Below are 25,543 nucleotides of genomic sequence, written 5' to 3'. Positions count from 1 at the left end.
CTTGACTGATACAGCCACTCTCAGAATATAAGCAATAAAAATCTGTGATATTCAAGGTGCATATTACCTTACTATTGCAATAAACTCAAATGAATTATTTCATAGCAACTTAGAAAATAATATGATGCTTAATATTCAACCCCCAACTCATTCAGACCACTGAAAACATATCTTTATAATGTTTACACCATCACTAGCCTTCAAGAGCTAGAAAATGTTGCTCTTCCATTGTGATCAACTGAATTATACCATAAGGGGAAACCTGCCATTTTAGGCATATTCATATTCTTCTTAATTTTATATGATACTCTTCCTGTACTGACTACCCAGCCATATGGTCACCACAGCCACAGAGGGAGTCAGAGTAAGGTAATCCCATTCATAGATCAGAGATGACCAGGAAGTGTTGAGGGGAGCTGGTCCAGTCACCCTGGTTGGTTCTCTCACTCCCTTCTGGGTAGCTCCTGGGCCAGTAGCATTTGCAGTCCTCAGTAATTCTGATATGCATGGACAAAAGAGCAACTGGGAACTAGAGGTGGTTGGGCTTGGGAAAGACAGGAGCAGTGTTTGAAAGGTAAAAAATGGAAACACTTTCAGAAAAGCCATTTAGCCTGAGGCATGACTTCTAGGGAATCTGGGTGTCCATACTGACATTCCCAGGCTGATTTTGAATAGCTAATGCAAAATTTCCCCTTCCTTGTCTCTCCTTCACTGTGAAGAATTTTAAACCAAGATATAAGTTCTTTCACTTTTATTCCATCTAATTGTCAGGTGTAGACATAATAGTCTATGGTGCTAGGAAAGCTATGAAAACCAAAAATGGGAGAAATGCACCTTTATGCTTCTAAGTAGAGCCTTCTGCAAGGGCATTTTATGTTAAGGCTCATAATATCACCCTATGAAAGCTATTATTAGACCGAGCCTGTAATTTTCACTCTATATTGAGTATCCAAATCACAGAGTACTCCAGAGTCATAAATGCCACACAGGTATGACTGTGTAATTGTAATATTGACATTTGGAGTGATGGAGAACTGGTTATGGAAACCACCAGGATAGTCGCGTTAGAGGCCTATAATGTATAGAAATTCAAAGGATAGACAAAAAACTGGGAGAGTCAGCCATTGAATAACAAACAAATCTACATGCCATATTTTCTGACATCTGGGATAGTTCGATTCCAATAAAATAACTCTATTCCAATAGCTCTTTTTTAAGACTTTAAAGAAATGTTTCATAAGCCAGACCTGGCTCAGAGATATGTCCCTTTTGGCCTGCATAGAGTTAAAAATGTTTGAATTAGTTGCCATTATTTTAAAATTGAGAGATGTGACACAAAATTGGGATTTTTGGTTTCTTTTGAAAAATTGGAAGATCAGGCCTAGAGCCCATCTTCCAACGTGGCAACATCGAACATAAGCTGGGATATTGAGTAAGGGCTGAACCTATAGATCGGACAGCCAGTCTGCACTCTTACAAAGTTTCTCATCAGCCCCTTGTTCAATTCAAAATTCATGCTTGGGGCTTCCCTGGTGGCGCAGTGGTCGAGAGTCCGCCTGCCGATGCAGGGGACACGGGTTCGTAACCCGGTCTGGGAAGATCCCACATGCCGCGAAGCGGCTGGGCCCGTGAGCCATGGCCGCTGAGCCTGTGCGTCCGGAGCCTGTGCTCCGCAACGGGTGAGGCCACAACAGTGAGAGGCCCGCGTACCGAAAGGAAAAAAAAAAAAAAAATTCATGCTTGATTCTCAAACTCAATTGAGTTTGTGACCTTTTGTGATTCTAGCTTTAAAATGCCCTTTTCCTCCATTTTTCTCCTCAGTTAAATATTTGAAAATCACTATAAGGAGCACTTGCCCTCGGAAGACTGAGAACCCAGTTGAAGTCTTTTCTCTGGGAGACAACTACTAAAAACATGACGTACTCATTGGTAAAAACTCAGAAGGGAAACTTCCTAATGAAAGTTGAGTCAGGATGAAGTACTTGGTTCAAGGAAGGAGAGAAATATCCAAGGCAAAAAAGAAAAGAACCAGTGACCTGAGAAAGAATTTTCATACATTATTAAAGGGTCATAGGAAATGATGAACCTAATTTCAGAAAGAAAAAAAAAAATCGAGCAGCCTGTGTTTAGATCAGCCACAGGAGAGATGATAGAAGGAAAAAAAAAAGAAGGAAGAAAGAAAGAAAGGAAAAAGAAAAACACAAACAGGCAAGAAATGTGTTTTGGAAACCATCTGAACTTTTTGGAAGCATTCCCATTATTATTTAGTTATCCGTTGATATAATAAGAGCTACTCTTCTGTTTTAGTCAGGGCCCTTGATTAACCATTAAATGATTTCCCAAATGAAGAATGTTGGATATCTTAAGTTATTAGATTAAGAAAGAACCAGTCAATAAAAAGAACCATAAATAAGCTATTAATAATATAGACTATTGTTACATTTCCAAGATTTGGGCTGGAAATACTTCCTAAGAGACTTATGCTTCCTTGCAGGGATTATAGAATTTGGTGAACTTTTTCTTTCTGCCAAGCTGACCATTTTCTCAAGTACCATCTATGTTAGTTTATACTATGTTAGTATAAGAACAGCACAGTACAGTAATTCCTTCTCATAAAGAATGAGATATCCAATATCCATTGTGTCTAAATTTGATGCATTATGATAAAAAATAATGGGGGAAAAAACTACAGATACCCTTGTTTCAGTATTAAATTTTAAAAAGAATTACAAATAGATTCATTGTTTACCAGTTTCCATTATGTGATATGCTTGCACAGAGTTCCCACCGTCTTTACACTCTTGATTTACTGTCTCAGAGAGCTAACTCAGTGCAATATCTTTGGCAAAGACTTCCAAGCCACAGAGTATTAGTGTCAGAAGTGCAGTTACTAGACTAGTGCCTCCAGGTTAAAACAAACACAATGAAGAATATAGCTGCCTTTGATGGGATCTTCTTGGCCAAATAGATTGGCATAAGAGAGATGGGCCTCACTGTATTCTGAAGGAACCTTTTTTAACCACATCACCCACTTCTCCTACAAGAGCCTCAAAGTTGTGCCTTAGCTCTACCCACCTCCAGGAGGTCGGTGCCTCCCAAAGCCTGGTTAACACTTAAACTGACCATCATTACCATTCGTTACAGACATCAACACCCTTTGTTAATAATGCGCTTTCCACGCAAAGCTGTTTCTGAGGAAAGTCCCTGGGAAGAAAGTCAAAACCAGGATGGAGCCCAAAAGGCAAGGCTGGGTTTCTGCTGTGTGTAAATGAATGTGCCTCTTATTTCCTGGTACATTTAGCATGTCTTCTCTGGTGGTGACCCTGGAGTCTCGGTCGTTTGGGTACACCCACCAGCTGAAGGCTGTTTCTGAACAGGGGCTTTCTGTTGCTCTTCTCCCCACATCTCTCATCCTCCTATGTAAATAAGTCATTAAAAAGCTATTGTCATTCATTCATCTCTGAATTTTGTGAACAAGGAACTCTTTCACAGGCCAGATGGTTTGAACTTGTCGATGGTTAGAATCCTCCACTACAACCTCTCATTGCTCAGGAAATCTTACAAAGGCTATCCCCTGCTGGAGAAAACCACTGAAAGGAGTCTCTTGGTGTCTAGGAGAAACTTGTTCATTCTCCAGGTCCCCAGAGCCCAGACCAAACATAAAATGTGGTGACAGCTCTTTATTTGCAAACGTTCTTAGTTTGTACTTTAAATTTTTTGTAGTTTAAACTTTACTGAAAGCCTCCTTCCACCCCATGCCCAATAAGTGTCAAATAGCAAGGAAGTCAGTGAGAGTATCAACTGCTTTGTTCTCTTTTCCTTTAACAAACAAAAGGAAGATCTGTGTGTATTTTAAGTCACACCTAGGATCGGAAAGATTGGAGTATTTGATTGGAAGAATTCAATTTAAAATCAATTCTGTGAATGCTGTTTTTTACTGTTTCTTGTGTTTTCAGCAGGCTTTTTTTCTCCCACTGCCTGTGCTCTCTTTCTCTTTGTTTCATTGTTCCCATTGTCTGTCTGTCTCCACTTTAAGTCTAGAAGGACAACCCAACACATGAAGGACAAGGTACCATCTGCAAGGGAGTGAAGAATGTGGCATCCTGTGGTTGACCTCACTGCTAATTTGCTCTGAAGACACAGACCAGCTCACCACTAGAAAAGTGTGTCTTATATTTCAACTCCGTTATATTCTGGAGAAAGCAGGATGAGAAGTGACGGGCCCAATCTAATCACATGAGTTCTCAAAAGCAGAGAACCTTTCCCCCATCTAGTGAAAGAGATGGGACAACTGAAGGAAAAAGGGATTCAAGTAGCCATTGCTGACTTTGAAAGAAGTGGAGGGAAGAGGCTGTGTGCAAGCAATGTGGGTGGCTCTAGAAGCTGGGAAGGACAAGGAAACAAACACAGGGTCTTCAAAAAGGGACACGGTCTGCTGACACCTTGATTTTACCCCAGGATACCCATGTTGGACTTCTGACATAGAATGATAAGATAATGGATTGGGGTTCTTTTAAGCTGCTTATTTTATGGTATTTTGCTAAGGCAGTAATAGAAGACTAAAACACCCCAAAAGAAAGAGATCAGCATTGTGAATGGAGCCTTCTGCAAAAATGTTGCTCAACTACTTTTGGACCCCCTGTGACCCAGAATCTTAATAGTCAGCTCAGGGTCACCCAGCTCTAGTCTCCACTGGAAACCCCGCCAGGGTGACTCCATCCCAGAGGCCTTGCTGAGAAGCCCCAGTCAGCCCTCTACAATGAGAATTATAATTCAATTTACTCTATAGTAACGAAAACATAAATATTCACATAACATTATAGAATGGGTTCCAGTATCTCTCTTCAGCTCTTGTGAGAATCCTCAACCAGTGTGACTGAAGAAACAATCCTTCAGATTTTGCATTCTCCTCTGTGTGGTCTATGTGTCTTTCCCGTACACACTTCAAGCTTGCTCTCCCCTGTCCTCTTTGACTGTATTCTTTGTTTCTGTATCTGCATATTTGCAACTGGTAAAGCCTTTATTAACTGTTATCTTCAGACACTTGACTTTAATACACTCTGCTCTTGGTTAACTGACTATATTTCTTGTCAAAGTGCTGCATGCATAATATTTTCCTTCTCTCCTTTTGACTCCGCCCTCAGGACCTCAGTCAGCCTTCTCTAACAATTGGAGGTGGATGTTTAAACCCTTCCTGGGTGGAAAAGGTTACTTCCAGTTTCAAGTCTGAGCTGAAAACACATTTCCATTTTGTAGAGTCATTTCCTATTTAAAATTGTAGGAATCAGAATATGCCACTTTGACATAAGGATTACTTTGAGCAAATGGGAAGGCAGATGGGTGAGATTATAGGTATATATATGAATGTATGTGTACGAGTGTAAGCGTATGTATATGTGAGTGTATAGATGGTGAGTGGTTAGGTGTGGGTATGTACATGATTGTGAGTGGATGGGTGTGATATGAGTGTATGGATAGAGGTGTGAATTGTTAGATGTGGTATGTGTATGGATGGAAGTGAATGTGTATATGTACATGGGTGTCAGTGATTGGGGGGGTGTGAATAGGTGTGAGTGGAAGAGTGTGAGTGTGTATGTATATGGATGTGTATATATGAGTTTGTAGATGGATGTGAGTGGTTTTGTGTGTGTGTGTGTAGATGGGCAGTAAGGTGGGTAGTGGGTAAAGTGAGAAAGGGAAAAGAATGGTGAATAATTTATATAAGTAATTGAGAAGGTATACTGGGAACAAATTATGAAAAGCCTTATAACGAATCGCAAGAATTTTGATTTCCCTATAGGAAATGGGGAACTTTTATAGAGTTTCTTATATATAACATACAACTGAAAAAAGATCATGAGTGAGGAAATCTGGAGAACATCAACATTTAACATCTAAAGACCAGGCAAAGGAAGTTCTTTGGTTTCCTAAAAGGATCCATTGCAGACTTTACTCTGCAAGTAAACTTTTAGTAGGAAAATAGATCCCTCTGGTTTATTAAATGCAATTTGTACCTAACTTCTTGAGACTATGTATACTACACAGAGCCAGACTTGTATGCTCCTTCCAATTCTGAAATTCTGTTTAATGTTGCTTCAGGCAGTTAGCTCCATGTTCCATCTTATGTTACTAGTAGTAGCTGACATATGTCTAAACATTTTTGCTAAAAATCTTGACAAATACTTCTGGACTAGAAAGTGAACTTCTGCTGTAGAATTTTGCTGCATTTAGACAGCACTTCAAGAATGAAAGAGTTTATTTACAACAGCATCTTCCCTTTGGATGCTAAATCAATTCCCATGCCTCTTTCTGTGTGTCATGGGCTCAGGTCATTAAAATCTTAATCAAGATTTCACTAACACGTCTGGGAAATAGAGTCCAAGTTCAAGCAAGCTCTCAAATACATTGGTACAGTCTAATTTGCTAAGTAAAAGCAGAAAAAGTAGCTTACACCCAGAACCCAGTAATACTCTGTTAACCTCCACTTTAAAGTACTTTTGCAATAAACTCAGGTCTATTTTAAACACTTACTCCAAAATGTCTATCAGCTACAGAATGTTGGGATATGTAACCTCTCTGTGCCTCAATTTCACCTTATGTTTGGTAGGATGATAATACCTTGCAGAGTTATTATGAGGATTAAAAGATAAAATGCTTAGCACACTGTCTGGTAGGTGGTATGATATCATAATTGTTATTATATGGTTCTAATAGGTCTTCTGCCCCATATTTTCATAAATAATCCTGCAGGCTGAAAAATGTAATTAGAAGACTAACTATAGATTTTTAAAATTATTCTTCCTTTTAAAAAATATTCTGATGAATTCCAAAATTTTCATTCTGCAGCTAATTCAAATAACATTTTATTCATATTTCATTAAAAGACAATCCGACCTGTAGTCCTGAAAAGGAAAAAAAAATACTGAAAAGTTATGGGAAATATGAGTACATTTTTTTAAATTATCAGATCAAAGCAGTAAGAAATATTATAATTATGGTGCTTGTCATACTCAGCCCCTGCTAAGGAAATCTGCCCCACCCCCTCAGCGGATAGGTGGCCCTGGGTGGTCATGTCCTGTAGCATATTATTCAACTCCTGATCCCCAACCCAAGCTGATTGTGTCAGAACTTGGGCATTGGACAAGGGCTATCCATCATAGGCTCACCAGTAGTCTATGACATGAACAGATGAACCGGTTCAATCACAATTCCTCTCTTGGAAAAGATAACAGCAATGGTTGCTAAAGCAGAAAGGACACTGAGAAAGAGTTGTGAAGCTGAAGAACAGCAGCACGAAACATCACAACAAATAAATTATGCCTAAGAAGAAGACAGACTATGTAGAAGAGCTAAATATTTCTCCAAAGAAGACATACACAGATGGCCAAAAGGCACATGAAAAGATGCTCAGCACACAAATTATTAGAGGAATGCAAATCAAAACTACAATGAGGTATCACCTCACACAAATAAGAATGGCCATCATCCAAAAGAGCACAAATAATAAATGCTAAAGAGGGTGTGGAGAAAAGGGAACCCTCCTACACCGTTGGTGGGAATGTATATTGGTGCAGCCACTGTGGAGAACAGTATGGAGGTTCTCTAAAAAAATAAAAGTAGAGTTACCATAGGATCCTGCAATACCACTCCTGAGCATATACCCGGAGAAAACTCTAATTTGAAAAGATATGTGTACCCCAGTGATCATAGCAGCATTATTTACAACAGCCAGACATGGAAGCAACCTAAATGTCCACAGATGAATGGATAAAGAAGATGTGGTACATATATACAATGGAATATTACTCAGCCATAAAAAGAAAAAAAATTGGGTCATTTGTAGAGACGTGGATGGACCTAGAGAGTGTCATACAGAGTGAAGTACGTCAGAAAGAGAAAAGCTAATAATGTATAATAATGCATATATGTAGAATCTAGAAAAATGGTACAGATGATTTTATTTGCAAAGCAGAAACAGAGACAAAGACATAGAGAACAACTGTATGGATACCAAGGGGGAAAGAGGTGGGGTGGGAGGAATTGGGAGACTGGGATTGACACATATACATTATTGATACTATGTATAAAACAGGCAACTGATGGGAACATACTGTATAGCACAGGGAACTCTACCTAATGCACTGTGGTAACCTAAACAGGAGGGAAGTCCAAAAGGGAGGGGATATCTGTATGTGTATGGCTGATTCATTTTGTTGTGTAGTGGAGGCTAATACAACATTGTAAAGCAACCATACTCCAATAAAAATTAATAAAAAATAAAATAAAATAAAAAAGGAGATGTGGAATATATATACAATGGAATATTACTCAGCCATAAAAAGAATGAAATAATGCCATTTGCAGCAACATGGATGGACCTAGAGATTATCATACTAAGAGAAGTAAGTCAGACAAAGACAAATATCATATGATATAACTTGCATGTGGATTCTACAAAAAAATGATACAAATGAACTTATTTACAAAACAGAAATAGACCCACAGACATAGAAAACAAACTCATGGTTACCAAAGGGGAAAGCTGGGGAGGGAGATGGTGGATAAATTAGGAGTTTGGGATTAACAGATATAAACTACTGTATATAAAATAGATAAACAATAAGGACCTACTGCATAGCACAGAGAACTATATTCAATATCTTATAATAACCTAATGGAAAAGTATCTGAAAAAGAATATATATACTTGTGTATATATATATATATGTGTGTGTGTGTGTGTATATACACACACACACACACACACACACATCACCTTGCTGTACACCTGAAACTAACACAACATTGTAAATCAACTACACTTCAATTTTTAAAAATTAGAAAAAAAAGAATAGAAGGAGATGGAGTGACTGTGGGTGAAACAGGGTAGAGCATGGGAACAGGCCAATGTTGGAACACTCAGGTGAGCAACCATGAGGGGCTGTCACTACTGCCTGGGTGCAGAAGACATACAATGTTCTTTAGTCTTTATATCTTGCACTATTTCTAGAGAATATCTGCACTCCTGGAGATTTGTGATAATTCTATTAGAAAGTGGAAGAAGCTTGTCACAATGTTCCAAATAAGAAATGAGAAATTATATTCAGATGTTACTAATGTCTGTAATGTCAAATATAAAAGAGGAAGTGGGCCACCTCACAGGTGGAAAAGCAGTGACCAGGTCAGGCTTGCAGAGCTAGATTGTGGATAGGGCTCTTTCTTCACCTCTCCTAAAAAGGAAAGCAGGGTCGGGTCTCTAGTTCTATGCAGGCTTTTGAAACAATTCAAGAAAGAGACCTAATGAGTATAGAGCTGAAAAGCCAATGGGGATAATACCTGATTATTAACACTGAATAATCAGCAGAAATAAAAAGAACTTGGTTGAAAATTCCTTTGATTTCCCTCTAGAATTCTGAAGCTTTTATAAAAATTACCTATTCATTATTTTGGTGTTTGGTCTGGAGAACAGAGTCCACTCAACTCTTTGGCTAGGAATTCCCCTGGAACAGGTAGTTCTTTAGCTTCCTGAGGCCTGGCTGTTTGATTCCCCTGTGTTTCCATGCACAAGTATTCTTATAATAAATGCCCTAAGTACACTTGAGTCCACTAAGAAGGCCTGGCTGAAGCTGGATTTATTTAATAATTCATTCAGCCCAGAATGCTGCCTCTGGCAGTGGGGCCTGGAACAGATATTTTGGACATAATTTTTGAGTTCCCATTACCACGACCACCATTAGAGATATTTCCAAATAATCCAACCCTTCCATCTATGAGTTAATAGGCTATTATAGTACGTTTACTTCACGTATGTATCTGTTAGGATTGTGTGTCACTACAAATAAAAAGAATCCTACTTTAGTCACTTAAAGAAAGAGAGGCATATCTTTTTTTTTTTTTTTTTGGTACGCGGGCCTCTCACTGCCGTGGCCTCTCCCGTTGCGGAGCACAGGCTCCGGACGCGCAGGCCCAGCGCCCATGGCTCACAGGCCCAGCTGCTCTGCAGCATGTGGGATCCTCCCGGACTGGGGCACGAACCCGCGTCCCCTGCATCAGCAGGCAGACTCTCAACCACTGCGCCACCAGGGAAGCCCCAAGAGGCATATCTTTTTATCAAAGTAAGAAGTGTTTTTTGAAAAGAAGCAATCAGATTCTCAATAATACCAATGCTTCAGTGATGGTCTTGGCCTTTCCTTCACGGATGCAACTACTGTACTATTACTATGGCATTATTTGAATTATGTGATTCTACTATCTTCATATAGGACAGATGGACCAACCCTAGGGTCTAGCAGAGCTCTTTTCCTTTGTAGTTTTTCTGTAAAGGTTTGTGGTTATCCTAGCCTCCAGGTGAACTTTTCAGAGAATGCCATCAGCCAAGGTCCATGGGACACCAACAAGAGTCATTGTGAGCATCCTCTTCCTTTCATTCTCCTCCTTTACCTTTCCTGTCCTTTTAGGCCCAGAAGTCCCATTTGCAAAGGCTACTCCACTAAAAGACATATATGGCAATTAACTCCTAGGTGACTAAAAAGGCTTTTCCTTTCTCTCTGTCTTGAGAATTATTTCATTATTCTGGATCCCAGGGTGGGAAGGTGTAGATGAGATGCATTTAGTAAGTCCGCATTTACTTTCAGTGGGCTTTATAAATTTCTTGTTTTCACTTTTTCTGTTCACTGTTCTTTTCTCACAGTTGTCTTCTGAAGCTTCCATTTAAGTGTTGTAACTATTTGTTCATAGTTTTTCTAGTTTTCTGATATTTTGAATACCAGAATCTTATAATACCCAATTATATGGGAGAAATAGAATAAGCTGAACTATCTTAAGACATTATGAAATCACTATTTGAAAATGTATAGATTTTAAATCTGTCTTGTAAATATCATATGGAAGGATGACACAATTTTAGGCTACAAATTTTTGTCTCTCTGGATTAATTATAAAATTCCAGTTACAAAATTAAGATTGAAATAGATTCAGTTACACTATATGTTATTAAATTGTTGGTGAATCACAACCTAACCTATTTTATTTAGTCACACAATGGATAGTGTCCATTTCAGTAATTACAGCTAGAACAGTGTTCCTGTGCTACTTATCAGTAAGCATTTCCTGAGAGTCTCTGTTGAAAAGTTTATTTGGAAACTTCTTGTTACCCATAACCACCCCAATAGTTAAAATAATTAAACTCCACTTGACATGGTATTTGACATAGGAAATAGGCTAACTGAAGAGGAAAATGTGATTTTAATTTTTGTTGATTGAAATGTTATGTGTTTCATATATAATATGGTTCACTTGGAACTGAACAGATAAAGCAATCCAAGATTTATCTTATTTTAATATTGCACAATCATTTGGTATTTTTGAGAGAAAATGCCTTGAAGTGATTCAAATAATATGAAAACTAATTACTTACTACACATTTCTGATTTTAAAAAGAGCCACAATATAAATAATTTTTCACAAACTATATGTATTTCCATCCTTTCAATGAATATATACACTTGGCGAGAGGCTGGAATCTTATTAGTTATATTTATTATCACTTTGGTGAGCACTCTGCTTCTAGTTGCGTGCACACACACACACACCCCTCTATACATTTCTCTCCAAATTCCTTCTAGGACAAGAGAACAGACTGATAATCATTGTCAAAATCTTCATTTGGCAGTGAATCCATGCCAAGATTCCAGTCCATCTAGCATGTATTTGGTAATGATATGCTGGATTGTAACTAGGTCAGATGGTACTAATAAGGACAATTGTTGGCTAAACATTGAATTCTGAGTCTTTCTCCAACCGTGTATTTCTTCTATCTCCAATCCTCAATACTTCTCACTTTGTTCTTTGTTCATTTCACGGTAATTTTACTAAAATAAACTTTGACCACATCTTTCGACTTGGGAGAAGTCATACTGATAGTGAAGGCAGGTGAGATGATCACGAGGATGCCTTCCTTTGCCCCAGCTCTCCAACTAAGTTCTCGATCTTCTTGTGGGCTTGCATGGGAGATGTGGGGTTGGGAGAGGAGGGCAAGAGAAAAGGTAAAAGGGACTAGTAGACAGTCTAAAAAAAGGATTTAGTATTTTTTAATCCCTGTATAAGTGCATTTGAATGATTTCACAGAAAAGTAAACATTTTATTTTACCCTAGTCATCTTCTTATATTTTCTTTCTGCTCACTTTCTCCTCTCCTGTCTTTTTTGCTTTCTGCATCTTAATGCCTCTCCTTTCCCATATTCTTTCGCACCCGTCTCCATTCTTCCAGTGATTTTGGAAAACTTCTTGTGATGTTTTGCCTGCCCTCCTAAGTGTACTGCCACGCAGGTGAATGGGGGTGCCTCACCATCCACGTGCTGTTTCAGGCATAATGGGTGAATAACCACTCCCACTGCCTAATCTTTCTTTTTTTCAGGGCAGTCATATTCACCTACTTAAGTTATAAAACAAATCCTATACCTCCCCTGACTAAATGTTCCGTGGTTGTTGCACTATTCTCAAAATAAAATCCAAACTCTTGAACTTCTGTAACCTGGTGTGTCCCTAAGCCTCTGCTTTGGTCTCCATTTACTCTCTCCCACCTGTACTGTGCTTCATCCATGTTCACCTTTTGGTTCCTCAAATAAACCGAACTCGTTCTCACTCTGGGGTAGGTTAGGGGAGAGAGTGAAAAGGAGCTTTGCACATGCTCTTGCCACTGCCTAGAATCTTCCCCGTCTTTGCATAGCTTTCTCATTTCATTTTCCAGATCTCTGTTAAAATATCATTGACTCAAACAGACAGACCCTTCCTGACTACTCTTTCTCAAGTAATTTCTTTGTTTCTTCCTAAAACACAGAAACACACACATACACATGCAACATACAGAAACATGTGTGTGAACACATGCACACATGTACCACTGCCACCACCACTGTCACAGTTATGTGCACAGTTATGACAATGCTGTTTATTTTCTTCACAGCTCTTACAGCATGTTTTTACCTTGTTTGTTTACTTGTGTAGTATTCTTTTCCTTCACTTGGATGTAACCTCCATGAACATTAGGGGCTCATTTGCTCTCTACATAGTTAGATGCCCAGCACCTAGTCCAGTGCCAGGCACTTTGTAGGCACTGACAAAATATGTTGAATGTTGAATGAGCTGAGTAAGATTAGTTTAATTTTAACCTAAATTTTTAAACAAGAATCAAGCTCATTAATTAAATAGATGAATAAAAACAGAAAAGGACTTTTGGAAAAAGGATTCAAAGCTAGTTTTGTGGTATTTTCTCAAGTCTGAGGAATATCTGACCATCTAACCCTTGTTTAATATTCCTAACAATATTAACTCAAGGGATTAGTAATCTGCAGCAATATCTTTTTGGATCCACCTTCTAGAGTAATGAAAATTAAAACAAAAATAAACAAATGGGACCTAATGAAATTAAAAGCTTTTGCACAGCAAAGGAAATAATAAACAAAATGAAAAGACAACCAACAGAATGGGAGAAAATATTTGCAAACAAAGTGAGTGAAAGGGTTTAATCACCAAAATATACAAACAGCTCATGCAGCTCAATATCAAAAAAACAAACAACCCAATCAAAAAATGGGCAGAAGATCTAAATAGACATTTCTCCAAAGAAGACATACGATGGCCAAAAAACACATGAAAAGATGCTCAACATCACTAATTATCAGAGAAATGCAAATCAAAACTACAATGAGGTACCACCTCACCCTGGTCAGAATGGCCATCATCAAATAGTCTACAAACAATAAATGCTGGAGAGGGTGTGGAGAAAAGGGACTCCACCTACACCATTGGTGGGAATGTAAACTGGTACAACCATTAAAGAGAACAGTATGCAGGTTCCTTAAAAAACTAAAAATAGAGTTACCATATGATACAGCAATCCCAACCCTGGGCACCCATCTGGAGAAAACCATGCTTTGAAAAGATACGTGTACCCCAATGTTCATAGCAGCACTATATACAATAGTCAAGACATGCAAGCAACCTAAATGGCTATTGAAAGATGAATGGATAAAGCGAATGTGGTACATATATACAACGGAATATTACTCAGACATATAAAAGAATGAAACAATGCCATTTGTAGCAACATGGATGGACCTAGTGATTATCATACTAAGTGAAGTATGTCAGACAGAGAAAGACAAATATATCACTCATATGTGGAATCTAATTTTTAAAAATGATACAAATGCACTCATTTATAAAACAGAAACAGATTAACAGATTTCAAAAACAAAGTCACGGTTACCAAAGGGGAAACGCTGGGGTGGGGTGAAGAATAAACTAGGAGCTTGGGATTAACATATACACCTACTATATATAAAATAGATAACCAACAAGGACCTACTGTATAGCACAGGGAACTCTACCCAATATTTTGTAATAACCTATATGGGTAAAGAATTTGAAAAAGAATGAATATATGTATAACTGAATCACTTTGCTGTACACTTGAAACTAACACAACATTGTAAATAAACTATATTACAATAATTTTTCAAAAAGGGATTATCATTCTAGATTTAGAAGCATAACTACAGTCAGTCACTCATATCTGTGGGTTTTGCATCTGCAGAATCAACCAACATCAGATCAAAAATATTTTTTAAATGCCCAGAAAGTTAAAAAAAAAAAAGACTTGAATTTGCCATACACTGGGAACTATTTACATATTATTTACATTGTATTTACAACTATTTACATAGCATTTACTTTGTATTAGGTATTACAAGTAATCTAGAGAGGATTTAAAAGTATACTGGAGGATATGCATAGGCCATATGCAAATATTACACCATTTTGTATAAGGGACTTGAGCATCCATGAATTTTGGTTCCCACAGGAGGTCCTGGATCCAAACGCCCAAGGATACTGAAGGAAGACTGTCTATTTACCAAATTTAAGAGAAAAGAGAATCCAGTTATTGGCTTGGACCAAGCCCTGGACCTTATGAGCAACGAGCATCTACGGCATAGAGCTCCCCCCAAGAACAGAGCTAGACAAGCACACCAGAGGTAGCCTTATGATTAGGTAGACACATGTATTGGGTGCTGTATGACTAGGTAAAAAACTGAAGGAAAAACACAGAGTTAGGCTTTCCTGAGCTGAGCTTATTCATATATTGTCTTTCCTGACCACATGCATTTTGAATACATATTACTTTCAAAGTTTAATTCTCCTTTGAAGTCATATTTCTTCTGAAGAGAGCCCCCCAAAGTACTGGGCACTCTGAGGAAGAACAGTTTCAAGGCCACAGTTCTTTAAGTGTCAATGTATAATTTTGGAAGATATCTTATCAGAATTCCTTGAAGATTAGAACAAGTGTCAACAAACTAGGGCTCACTGGTCAAACCTGGCCAGCCGCCCACCTCTTTTTGTAAATCAGGTTTTACTGGAACAGAGCCATGCTTGTTCATTTATGTATTTGTCTTGACTGCTTTTGCCTATGAGGGCTAAATTATTTACTACGTGGCCATTTATAGGAAAAGTTTCCTAACCCCTGAATTAGAGCATACAAATGAGACTCCATTTTATTTCAACAGTGAAATATCCAATTATTAATCAATGTGAATCTACAAAATAGCACTCAGCGCAACCAGAATCCTACTAAATTTTGTTTGCAGAGAACTCCATTAGCCTCCTCTTAGAGGCTTCTCTGAAATAAATGTTTGGTTGCACTGCACTGTGGAAATTCTATTTGCAGTTTGTCATCACTTTTGAACTGTTAGCAACTTGCCTCCTTTACATTTTCCTTTCCTGTTGCCCCCAACACTGTGTGTGCCTCCTGCTGTACTTGTATACTGTACTATTTAGAAAAGCTTTCGCTATGTTTTTAAGACTCCATGGGAATCTCCACTTCTGCCTCAGGAAGGGTGCTCTGGAATCATTCACATCCTTCACCACTCACAACTTATTTCTTGAATTGCATATATGCCTGAAAATGTTTCATTCACCAGAGAGTTTGGGGAAATTACTTAAAATAATAATACTGATCAGAAAATCTACACAAGCCTCTTAGATAGCCTCATCCACCAGAGGGCAGACAGCAGAAGCAAGAAGAACTACAATCCTGCAGCCTGTGGATCAAAAACTACATTCACAGAAAGATAGGCAAGATGAAATGGCAGAGGGCTATATACCAGATGAAGGAACAAGATAAAGCCCCAGAAAAACAACTAAATGAAGTGGAGCTAGGCAACCTTCCAGAAAAAGAATTCAGAATAATGATAGTGAAGATGATCCAGGACCTCGGAAAAAGAGTGGAGCCAAAGATCGAGAAGATGCAAGAAATGTTTAACAAAGACCTAGAAGAATTAAAGAACAAACAAACAGAGATGAAAAATACAATAACTGAAATGCAAACTACACTAGAAGGAATCAATAGCAGAATAACTGAGGCAGAAGAACAGATAAGTGACCTGGAAGACAGAATGGTGGAATTCACTGCTGTGGAACAGAATAAAGAAAAAAGAATGAAGACAGCCCAAGAGACCTCTGGGACAACATTAAACACAACAACATTCGTATTATAGGGGTCCCAGTAGGAGAAGAGAGAGAGAAAGGACCCGAGAAAATATTTGGAGAGATTATAGTTGAAAACTTCCCTAACATGGGAAAGGAAATAACCACCCAAGTCCAGGAAGCACAGAGAGTCCCATGCAGCATAAACCCAAGGAGAAACATGTAAAGACACACAGGAATCAAATTGGCAAAAATTAAAGACAAAGAAAAATTATTGAAAGCAGCAAGGGAAAAATGACAAATAACATACAAAGGAACTCCTGTAAGGTTAACAGCTGATTTCTCAGCAGAAACTCTGCAAGTCAGAAGGGAATGCCATGATATACTTAAAGTGATGAAAGGGAAGAACCTACAACCAGGATTACTCTACCCGGCAAGGATCTCATTCAGATTCGATGGAGAAATCAAGAGCTTTACAGACAAGCAAAAGCTAAGAGAATTTAGCACCACCAAACCAGCTCTACAACAAATGCTAAAGGAGCTTCCTCAACTGGGAAACACAAGAGAAGAAAAGAACCTACAAAAACAAAAACAAAACAATTAAGAAAATGGTCATAGGAATATACCTTAAACGTGAATGGATTAAATGCTCCAACCAAAAGACACAGGCTTGCTGAATGGATACAAAAACAAGACCCATATATATGCTGTCTACAAGAGACCCACTTCAGACCTAGGGACACATACAGACTGAAAGTGAGGGGATGGAAAAAGATATTCCATGTGAATGGAAATCAAAAGAAAGCTGGAGTAGCAATACTCATATCCAATAAACTAGACTTTAAAATAAAAAATGTTACAAGAGACAAGGAAGGACACTACATAATGATCAAGGGATCAATCCAAGAAGAAGATATAACAATTATAAATATATATGCACCCAACATAGGAACACCTCGATACATAAGGCAACTACTAACAGCTATAAAAGAGGAAATTGACAGTAACACAATAATAGTGGGGGACTTTAACACCTCACTTACACCAATGGACAGATCATCCAAAATGAAAATAAATAAGGAAACAGAAGCTTTAAATGACACAATAGACCAGATAGATTTAATTGATATTTAGAGGACATTCCATCCAAAAACAGCAGATTACACTTTCTTCTCAAATGCGCATGGAACATTCTCCAGGATAGATCACATCTTGGGTCACAAATCAAGCCTCAGTAAATTTAAGAAAATTGAAATCATATCAAGCATCTTTTCTGACCACAATGCTATGAGATTAGAAATAAATTACAGGGAAAAAAACCATAAAAAACACAAACACGTGAAGGCTAAACAATACGTTACTAAATAACCAAGAGACCACTGAAGAAATCAAAGAGGAAATGAAAAAATACCTAGAGACAGATGACAATGAAAACATGATGATCCAAAACCTATGGGATGCAGTGTAAGCATTCTAAGAGGGAAGTTTATAGCTATATAAGCCTACCTCAAGAAACAATAAAAATCTCAAATAAACAATCTAACCTTACACCTAAAATAACTAGAGAAAGAAGAAAAAACAAAAGCCAAAGTTAGCAGAAGAAAATAAATCATAAAGATCAGAGCAGAAATAAATGAAATAGAAACAAAGAAAACAATAGCAAAGTTCAGTAAAACTAAAAGCTGGACTTTGAAAATATAAACAAAATTGATAAACCATTAGCAAGACTCAACAAGAAAAAAAGGGAGAGGACTCAAATCAATAAAATTAGAAATGAAAAAGGAGAAGTTACAACAGACACCACAGAAATACAAAGCATCCTAAGAGACTACTACAAGCAACTCTATGCCAATAAAATGGATAACCTGGAAGAAATGGACAAATTCTTAGAAAGGTATAACCTTCCAAGACTGAACCAGGAAGAAATAGAAAAATATGAACAGACCAATCACAAGTAATGAAATTGAAACTGTGATTAAAAATCTTCCAACAAACAAAAATCCAGGACCAGATGGCTTCACAGGTGAATTCTATCAAACATTTAGAGAAGAGCTAACACCCATCCTTCTCAAACTCTTCCAAAAAATTGCAGAGGAAGGAATACTCCCAAACTCATTCTATGAGGCCACCATCACCCTGATACAAAACCAGACAAAGATACCACAAAAAGAGAAAATTACAGACCAATATCACTGATGAACATAGATGCAAAAATCCTCAACAAAATACTAGCAAACAGAATCCAACAGCACATTAAAAGGATCATACACCATGATCAAGTGGGATTTATCCCAGGGATGCAACGATTTTTCAATATATGCAAATCAATCAATGTGATACACTATATTAACAAATTGAAGAATGAAAACCATATGATCATCTCAATAGATGCAGAAAAAGCTTTCGACAAAATTCAACACCCACTTATGATAAAAGCTCTCTAGAAAGTGTGCATAGAGGGAAACTACCTCAACATAATAAAGGCCATATATGAAAAACCCACAGCAAACATCATTCTCAATGGTGAAAAACTGAAAGCATTTCCTCTAAGATCAGGAACAAGACAAGGATGTCCGATCTTACCACTGTTATTCAACATAGTTTTGGAAGTCTGAGCCACAGCAATCAGAGACGAAAAAGAAATAAAAGAAATACAAATTGGAAAAGAAGAAGTAAAACTGTCACTGTTTGCAAATGACATGATACTATACATAGAGAATCCTAAAAATGCCACCAGAAAACTACTAGAGCTAATCAATGAAGTTGGTAAAGTTGCAGGATACAAAATTAATGCACAGAAATCTCTTGCATTCCTATACACTGATGATGAAAAATCTGAAAGAGAAATTACGAAAACACTTCCATTTACCATTACAACAAAATGAATAAAAAACGTAGGAATAAACCTACCTAGGGAGACAAAAGACCTGTATGCAGAAAACTATAAGACACCGATGAAAGAAATTAAAGATGATAAAAACAGATGGAGAGATATACCATTTTCTTGGATTGGAAGAATCAATATTGTGAAAATGACTAAACTACCCAAAGCAATCTACAGATTCAATGCAATCCCTATCAAATTACCAATGGCATTTTTTATGGAACTAGAACAAAAAATCTTAAAATTTGTATGGAGACACAAAAGACTCCGAATAGCCAAAGCAGTCTTGAGGGAAAAAAATGGAGCAAGAGGAATCAGACTCCCTGACTTCAGAGTATACTACAAGGCCACAGTAATCAAGAAAATATAGTACTGGCACAAAAACAGAAACATAGATCAATGGATCAAGATAGAAAGCCCAGAGATAAACCCACACACCTATGGTCAACTAATCTACGACAAAGGAGGCAAGGATATACAAGGGAGAAAAGACAGTCTCTTCAATAAGTGGTCCTGGGAAAACTGGACAGCTACATGTAAAATAATAAAATTAGAACACTCCCTAATACCATACACAACAATAAATTCAAAATGGATTCGAGACCTAAATATAAGACTGGACACTATAAAACTCTTAGAGGAAAACATAGGCAGAACACTCTATGACATAAATCACAGCAAGATCCTTTTTGACCCACCTCCTAGAGTAATGGAAATAAAAACAAAAATAAACAAATGGGACCTAATGAAACTTCAAAGCTTTTGCACAGCAAAGGAAACCATAAACAAGACAAATAGACAACCCTCAGAATGGGAGAAAATATTTACAAATGAATCAACAGACAAAGGATTAATCTCCAAAATATGTAAACAGCTCATGCAGCTCAATATTAAAGAAACAAACAACCCAATCCAAAAATGGGCAGCAGACCTAAATAGACATTTCTCCAAAGAAGACAACAGATGGCCAAGAAGCACATGAAAAGCTGCCCAACATCAGTAATTATTAGAGAAATGCAAATTAAAACTAAATGAGGTATCACCTCACACCAGTTAGAATGGGCATCATCAGAAAATCTACAAACAACAAATGCTGGAGAGGGTGTGGAGAAAAGGGAACCCTCTTGCACTGTTGGTGGGAATGTAAATTGATACAGACACTATGGAGAACAGTATGGAGGTTCCTTAAAAAACTAAAAATAGAATTACCATATGATCCAGCAATCCCACTACTGGGCATATACCCAGAGAAAACCATAATTCAAAAAGACACATGCACCCCAATGTTCATTGCAGCACTATTTACAATAGCCAGGTCATGGAAGCTACCAAAATGCCCATCAACAGATGAATGGATAAAGAAGTTGTGGTACATATACAAAATGGAATATTACTCAGCCATAAAAAGGAACCAAATTGGGTCATTTGTTGAGACGTGGATGTATCTAGAGACGGTCATACAGAGTGAAGTAAGTCAGAAAGAGAAAAACAAATATCATATATTAACACATGTGTGTGGAACCTAGAAAAAGTACAGATAAACCGGTTTGCAGGGCAGAAGTTGAGATACAGATGTAGAGAACAAACGTATGGACACAAAGGGGGGAAAACCACGGGGTGTGGGGATGGTGGAGTGATGAATTGGGTGATTGGAATTGACATGTATACACTGATGTGTACAAAATTGATGACTAATAAGAACCTGCTGTATAAAAATAAAATAAAATTAAAATATTTTTAAAAATAGAATAAAATAATATTCATTTAAATTATATAGATCCAGAGAAGAAACAGCCATATTAAGGTCCAGTTTGTGAACCAAGTTCTCTTAGAAATAATATATAAGATTCAATTTCTAAAACAAGTTGGAAAATGCAACTGACAGAAATGATAGCTTACATTCTCAGGCTCAAAAGAAATGTATATTCATGATGGTGATAGCAAACTTGGAAAGACTGAGGAAATGTTTTTCCTTATTAAACATTTGAGTGCTGATAATTTTCTGTCAATTCATAGGAATGCATAAAAACTTTTAATCTGATGCTTACTTTATCAGGCATAGGGTTTCTTTTCTCTGTAATTGTGAGACATACACTATTAAACAGGCAATAGAGTAGAGATTATATTAAGTATTGTTTCCTTACGAACAAAGAAATATTTTCCTCCCACTTTCCTTGTCTAGAACAGTGTCTGGAATACAGTAGACACTCAATAAATTATTGAACGAATGAAAATTAAGTTCAAGCTACATTCTGTGTAAATGGGTTTGAAAAATACATCCCTTTTCCTGGGATTATCATTCTTGATTAAATTTATAACTGTATATTTTTAGCTTTTGCTTATTACAGAATTGCTTAAAGTCAGATTACTGCCTAGGTAAAGATTTGGACAACATACAAGACAGAATGCCCAACCTGATTCAAACTCTTGTGCGTGGTTCCACTGGCAAGCAGTCATGGAAGGACTCAACTTGTATATCTGTTTTGAATATTTGTTTTATTACATGCAAGCCAAGATGAGCTGGCTTATTAAAAATTAATGATGCCAATAAAGACAAATAAATAGATTAATGTAGCCGAATAGAGTCCAGAAATATGGCTGATTCACATATGTGATCAATTCTTTTTTGACAAAGATGCCAAGACAATTCAATAGAGCGAGGAAAATCTTTTAAACAAATGATGGTGGAACCACTGGATTCATGTAGCAGAAAAATGAATATCAACCATCTACTGTCACCAAACACAAAAATTAACTCGAGGTGGATCATAGAACTACATATAAAAATTAAAACTATAAAGCTTCTAGAAGTATAGGAAAATACTTTATGACCTCAATATTTTCAAAGAGTTCTTAGACAAAACACAAAAAGCACTAAACATAAAAGAAAAAGAATTTAAAATTTTACTTCATATAAATTAGAAACTTCTACTCTTTAAAAAATACCATTAAGAAAATTAAAAGATAAGCCACAGATTGGGAAGAAATGTTTTCAATACATATATTTGACACATATATGGCAAGCAACCCAATATGGGTTGCCTAATTCGGGCAAAAGCTTTGAATAGATTATTCACAACAGAAAACGTATAAAATATCAACAAGCTCATGAAACAATAGTATATATCATTTTGCTGTTTGTGAAGAAAATGCAAAATAAAACCACAGAGATACCACTGTACACACACTAGAATGGATAAAATTTTTAAAATTACCAATACCAAGTGTTAGGATGTGAAAAAACCAAAACTCCCATATATGCCTCGTGGGCATGTGAAACATTACAACCACTATGGAGAACCATCTGGCAATTTCTCATAAAGTTAAATATATATCTACCTAATGATATGGACATTCTGTCCCTAAATAATTATCCTAGAGAAATGAAAATATATGTCCACAAATAGAATATAAAACAAATGTTCATAACAGCTCTTAACAGTGAAAAACTGGAAACAACATAAATACACATTAACAGGTAAATGGATAAACCAATTATGGCACATTCATACAACAGAATATTACTCCACAATAAAAATGAACAAATTACACACAATGACATAGATCTCTTTCAAACATATTATACTGAATAAAAGAAATCATATGCAAAAGAGAATATACTGAATTATTTCATTTATATGAAATTCTAAACAGGCAAAGCTAATCTGTGACAGAAAGTAGATCAGTGATTACTTGGTGGGTAGGTGGGTGGAGAATGAAATACAAAGTTAATGGACATATTCTTATATTTTATCATTGGTGGTAAAATGGATGTAATCACTTACAAAACTCATCAGATTGTGTACTTAAAATGGGTGCATTTTATTGTATGTGAATTATGTATCAATAAAGATGATATAAAAATAAAAACACATTTAAAACGGGCAAGAAATATGAATAGATACTTAACAAAAAAGAGATGCAAATCTCCAACAAGCTTGTGTAAAAATGCTTAACTTCATTAGTCATGAAGGAAATGCAAATTATAACCACAATGACATATCATTTCATGCTCCTTATAAAGATAAACATATGTCTACCCTATCATCCATCAGTTTTAGTCCTAGGTCTGAACCCAAGATAAATGAAAACATATGTCCACCAAAAGACTTGTGCAAGAATGTTTAAATCAACTTTAGTTATAGGAGACCCAAACTGGAAACAAACCAAATATCAATCAATCGGAAAATAGATAAACAGATGTGGAATAATTCTATACTGCATTAATACTCACCTATAAAAGGAATTGAACTACTTATATACACAGCAACAGGAACAATCTCAAAAACATTCTGCTGAGCCAATGAAGTCAGATACAAGAATACATACTGTATGATTCTACTCATATAGAATTCATGAACAGCCAAATTATTCTCTAGTAATAGAAATCAGAACAGTGGTTGCCTAAGGAGGGGAGACTGACTGGAAGGGATGTGAGGAAACTTTCTGAGTGATAGAAATGTCCTATGTCTTGATTAAGGTGATGGTTTACATGGTTGTATATATATATCAAATTCATTGTTTTTTTAGGAACTTGAATTTAAACTTAAGATCAGTTACATTTCACTCCATGTGAATTTTATCTCAATTAAAAAAAAACTACCAAGTCAACTGAGTAACTATAGCCTTTATCACCCCTTTTCTTTCATGGATAATCTGGCTTATAAACATATAATTCTGAATTTATGTTAAAAATATATTTTATCAACTTTTCTTAAGAAAATTTTAAAAATCATCCATTTAAATGGAATTTGATTCTTTTAGCCATTAAAACATTTAATCCATAGTTCAATTATTGTCAGAATCATCCAATGAAGTAAAACAATATTTGTTCATTTGTTAAGTAGTATTTGAGGGTTTTTTTTTAACTTAAGAATTGGTTACTTTTCTTTGGATTCCTTTCCTATAGCAAGGAAATATTACTACATAGTGGTGAGAAGGAAGTGGAAGAGATCAAGATTATTATTGCTAGTTGAAAGGTAAGATTTGAGACAGACAACCAAGAAAGAACACCTTCTGGGAGACTCACCTTGTAACATTTTTTCTTCATCTTTCTATTTTGGCTTTTGTCATGGCCTGCTGAACCCCTCAGTGAGGGAGCTGGTGGAAACAGGAGCAGACTAGCTGGGAGCTCCACGATTCACATCCCCTCTTGCAAGAGTTCATGTAGTATGTGAGGCTGGCTGCCTGGAACAGGAACCCCAGCCTTTGTTGCCAGGATGTATCCTGGCAACCTGTCAACAAAAGGGACAGGACTGAGTTCTATAGTAACAGATTGGAAAACTCCGAAACAAGGGGTGAAGAAACTCAGAAACAGACAGCAAAATAGGTATGGATCTCAACTTTCTTTGAAGTTGACTCTGGGAGTTTTACCAGTGGACTAAACATCACAGAAAGGGAGGCAGATTAATCTAAGTCACAAGGCTCTTCTTGGCAATGGAATGGGGTGGAAACACTTTTTTTTTCCTAAGGAAGAAAAAAAATTACTGATTGTCCTATTGATTTTTTCTAGGGTCTTTAAAAAGTATCATCTATATAGGAATGCTTGGCCTCTTCTAAAAGAGGGAGATGGATATTCTCCATGGTTCTCAAAGTGTGCATTGGTCCAAAATATAATGAAATGCAAGATGCAGAAGATAGTTTATTTTCTAATGTGTCTGAAAATATAGAAAACATTTTTAAAAACTAAGGTCAACATTTAAAAATGTATCTAAAATAAAGATTTTTTAAAACCCTACATATAAAAAGACTCTGAGATATTAAGCTAATCATAGTACAATCCTAAAAACATTATTTTTAAAATTCTGTATTAAACCTGATGAGGTAAAAAAGTTTATTAACATAGGAAAAAGTCCATAATATATTTCTAAATGAAAAAGAGAAGCTACAAAGCAGAATAAATAATATGATCTCATTAAAATGTGTGTGTGTGTCTGTGTATGCAAGCACATGCCCACATGCATGAGCTGAAAGAACATATACTAAAATGTTAACAGCAGTTAGCACTGGATGATGAAATTAAGAAACATTTTATTAAATGTTCTTTAGGGCTAGGAATTAGGGGAAACAACTCTAAATTTCAAGATTCCAAAATCCTGGACTTCCCTGGTGGCACAGTGGTTAAGAATCGGCCTGCCAGAATAAAGAAAAAAGAATGAAAAGAATTGAGAACAGTCTCA

The 25,543-nt window shown here is 36.7% G+C and overlaps 1 protein-coding gene across 2 annotated transcripts in view; it reads right to left on the bottom strand.

Moving 5' to 3' along the window:
• The window catches only part of ZNF474 (zinc finger protein 474), a 73,811-nt gene extending 48,811 nt beyond the window's left edge, over positions 1-25,000 (bottom strand). For both annotated transcript variants that reach the window (XM_079917533.1, XM_079917532.1), the window contains exon 1: positions 24,394-25,000. The gene's annotated coding sequence lies outside the window, so the exon portion shown is untranslated. The remainder of the gene's footprint in view (positions 1-24,393) is intronic.
• Positions 25,001-25,543: the final 543 nt, after the last annotated feature.

The sequence above is a fragment of the Stenella coeruleoalba genome (genome assembly GCF_951394435.1).
Source record: "Stenella coeruleoalba genome assembly, chromosome: 3".
Taxonomy (NCBI): Eukaryota; Metazoa; Chordata; class Mammalia; order Artiodactyla; family Delphinidae; genus Stenella; species Stenella coeruleoalba.
The sequence above is the reverse complement of the archived record's forward strand: the minus strand, read 5'-3'. Positions and strand labels throughout refer to the sequence as shown.